We start from the raw sequence: 3,603 nt of genomic DNA on the forward strand, positions 1-3,603 counted from the left end.
CTGTTAAAACTTCATCAGTGAGAGGACTCCTTTCCTCCCCGGCTCCCCGTGTGGGACGGGACTATCTGGGAATGAGTCTTTCTGGCAAGGAAAAACATTGGCCCTGCTTTTGATCGTCAACACTTTCAAGAAAAGTTTAATCTAAAGGGCGAATGAGGAAAGAGAACTTTTATATGAGGAATGTGAGCCTTTTCAAGTCCTCAGGCCCAGAGAGGCATTACATTGAGACAGCAACTACACTCTGCTTTTTCTTTGTACAATACTGTATTTGAAAACAAAACAAAACAAAAACAAGAAACCAAACCTACCAGATTCACGAAATTGGACAATTGTCTTTATGACATTACTGCTGGTAAAATCAGGAAGGACGGCTGGTGTGCCGTCATCTGAGCGGCCTCTCTAGTTTCATAGATATGATTTCTGATATGCAAGGGCTTCCAATTTTAAGCTCAATGCTACTTCACAAAGATAACTATGTTTGAAAAAAACCGGTTTCCTGTAATCCTAAACGTTCTAGTCTGCGAATTAAAATCCATTATTTGAGGACGGTGCACAGGCTTCCAGCTGGGCGCCACAGGGCAGAGGTTAAGCAGTCGCTTCTTTGGGGAAGACCAGCTGCGGGGTCTCGGCGCACCACCCCAGAGGACCAGGGCGGGAGGGAAGGGAGGGAGAGGCCGAGGTCACTTCCCCGCCGGCTCCGGCAGCGGGTTGGTCGGCTGAGTGGCGGAGGGTGGAGCGGAAGTGTAGACAGTCACTGGGAAAGACACTGTCGGTGACATCACGGAGAGGGCGACTTCTATGCAGATGAGGCGGCGCAGGGGCTGCTGCTTGGCCACCTTCTGTACCCGACGAAGGAGTCCCCGCGGCGGGAGCGAGTCCCGGACCGCTGGTGGGACCCGAGAGTCCCAGCTGTGTGTCCGGGCTAGGAGGGCTGGGGGTGCGGTGCCCGCGGCAAGTGACCGTGCGTGTAACGGGTGAGGCGTATGAGGCTGTGTCGGGGCGGAGGCGAGAGAGGTCATACTTACCTGGCAGGGGAGATACCATGATCACGAAGGTGGTTTTCCCAGGGCGAGGCTTATCCATTGCACTCCGGATGTGCTGACCCCTGCGATTTCCCCAAATGTGGGAAACTCGACTGCATAATTTGTGGTAGTGGGGGACTGCGTTCGCGCTTTCCCCTGCTCTTTTCCAGTATGAGTAACAGACAAGTGTTTTGGCTGACAACAACACAGCTTTGTCGTGGGTTTAAAGTGTGCTCTGCTGATCTCACGGTATTCTCAAGACTAGAGATGATTTAACAAGTCACAGCAGCTGGAGACAACTGAGGCAACTCTCTCTGGCCACTCTATGATGCCCTTTTATCCAAAGAGTCTTACTTGGTCACCTCATCCAGGCTGGAGTGCAGTGGCTCAATCTTAGCTCACTGCAACCTCCGTCTCCAGGGTTTAAATGATTCTCATGCTTCAGCATCCTGAGTAACTGCAATTACAGGCACACACCACCACACCTGGTTAATTTTTGTATTTTCAGTAAAGGTGGGGTCTTGCTATGTTGCCCAGGCTGGTCTGGAACTCCTGGACTCAGGTGATCCACCCACCTTGGCCTCGTGAGGTGCTGGGATTACAGGTGTGAGCCACGGCACCTGGCTGTAATGCCCTTTCCATTGGACTTCTAGGCACTCTTAAAAATTCCTCAGAGGCGGCTCGTTTCCTCCCCTGTTCCCAGCGTGGGACAGGACTATCCAGGAATGAGCCTTTCTGGCAAAGAGGGACACCCTGACTAAGCTTTTGATCATCAATGCTTTCAAGAATAAAAATTAATTTTTTTTTTTTTTTTTTTAACCTGAGGAATCAGCCTTCCCAAAGGCAGCCAGAAGCCCACGTCTTCGTCAGAACCTCGGTATGTTTGATGGGCCTGGAAACCAATATCCAAGCAGTTCTTATCCACTGGATTGGCGGGCTGCTTTTTGTTCAGAAACTTCTCCATCAGGAATCCGAAGCATAGGTTAGTGATGACAGTCCGGAAACAAGGGACATTACTTAAACATTCTCAAAACCTGTTTGCTCATCAGTAAAGCACTGAAAGTTGCTTTTGGTTTTGGTCCATGTATTTTATATTTGAGCAAGGCAATGTCTGCTGCTGGGGTTGGAAGTAAATGGCTAGTCTTCATCCAACTGCATCAGTCCGTAGGGCATAGGGCTTCCACTCGCAGTGTCCTGAACACTCGCTGGGCATCCTGTGCGTTCTAGTCGGGTTTCTTTCGAGCCGCGGGTTTCTGCACCCGCCCCCTGGTCGGAATGGCAGAGGCTTCTCGGGCCCTGCGGATCTATGAGTGCCATTCCCGGGGTAGCCACCAGGGGACGCCATAGGCCGTCCTACCCCCGCCTCCCTTCCCGACCACACCGGCACCCCGACCCCGTCCTCCGTTTTTTCAGTGTGGGCCAGAGAGTTTCTGTTCACCAGGACATTAGGAATCAGATGTGGGTGGGGTCAGAAAACACCCTGGGAGAGGCTGGCAAAATGCCCAGAAGCGCCATCACCAGGCCTGGGGCTTTCTTGTGTAGTGGAATATTCATGTTCATGTAGGGCAGGGACAAAACCAATGAGATACGTGCGGGAGTTAAAAAGAGATGAATTTACAATGCCATTTGAGAAGGGTATTAAGGAATCTGCCAGGGTGCTGATGCGTGTCAGGTGCACACCGCAGGTTGAGAGAGAGCTAAGTATTTTCAGTCCATGAAGGTGATTAGCGAGGGCCTGAAGAAAGAGGGACGCAGAGGACACAGGCGGCAGAAATAGGAAGAAGCGGCTGGGGGGCGGGAGGGATAGGTCGGGGTGCTATCTAGAACGTTGCCGGGCAATGGGTGTAGGATGTGGAAGCGATCCAACAAACAAGGAAAATGCCACTCAAGTGCAGTCTGAAGACGAGCTATAGAAACGACAGGAGATATTAGGGAAACTAGACCCGGCTCCTCATCAAACGTCCCCTCTTCTTATCCATTGCACTCCGGATTTGCTGACCCAGAGGATGGCAGCGCATTTCCGCTAAGACAGGTGAGATCTCGGTACTGACCTGTGGGCCTCGATGAATCTGCGCAAGGGCACCTGGGCGCCCGCAGAGCCGTTCCCCTACAGCGTGTTATGTCTACAACCGAAGGGGGCACTAAGAGCCTGAAAGGCCCTGCTTTGATCCCGAAGATGAGCGCTTGTCTGCGAAGTTTCTACCAGGCCCTCTGAGATGACAACACATTCCTCAGCAGCACAGGAATCCCAGAAACTCTAAAAGGTGACTGAGGAGGAGGAGAAAAATCACGAAGGTTTTCACAGAGCGTGAGAACCCCAAACTGCAAGCCATAAAGCAACCTCCGTAAAAAGCAGAAAGGGAAGGCCTGTTAGGCCATCGGTAGCCAGACGCTCTTTTAGTTCTGTAGCAGAAAAGGAGCGACACGTTGTTCCTGCTCTCCCTCAACTTTTGCCGCAAAAAAGGTAAGACACGGAAAGCGAAACTAAGTGAAAATCAGCTCTTTATATTTCTTTCTTTAGACACCACGAAAAGCCAGGGGAAAGCGCGAACGCAGTCCCCCACTACCACAAATTATGCAG

General features: G+C 51.4%; 1 non-coding gene and 1 pseudogene across 1 annotated transcript; one reads left to right on the plus strand and one right to left on the minus strand.

Annotated features, from left to right (window-relative positions):
- Positions 1 to 1,017: 1,017 nt before the first annotated feature.
- LOC116546765 lies at positions 1,018 to 1,181 on the plus strand. Its single transcript, XR_004266829.1, has one exon. It is a non-coding gene; the product is annotated as a U1 spliceosomal RNA (small nuclear RNA).
- A 2,376-nt stretch (positions 1,182 to 3,557) lies between these two features.
- Positions 3,558 to 3,603, minus strand: LOC116546767 (annotated as a pseudogene; the record flags this gene model as incomplete).

This window comes from Sapajus apella, unplaced genomic scaffold (genome assembly GCF_009761245.1).
Source record: "Sapajus apella isolate SASKATOON/1434 unplaced genomic scaffold, GSC_monkey_1.0 scaffold1359, whole genome shotgun sequence".
NCBI classification, from domain to species: Eukaryota; Metazoa; Chordata; class Mammalia; order Primates; family Cebidae; genus Sapajus; species Sapajus apella.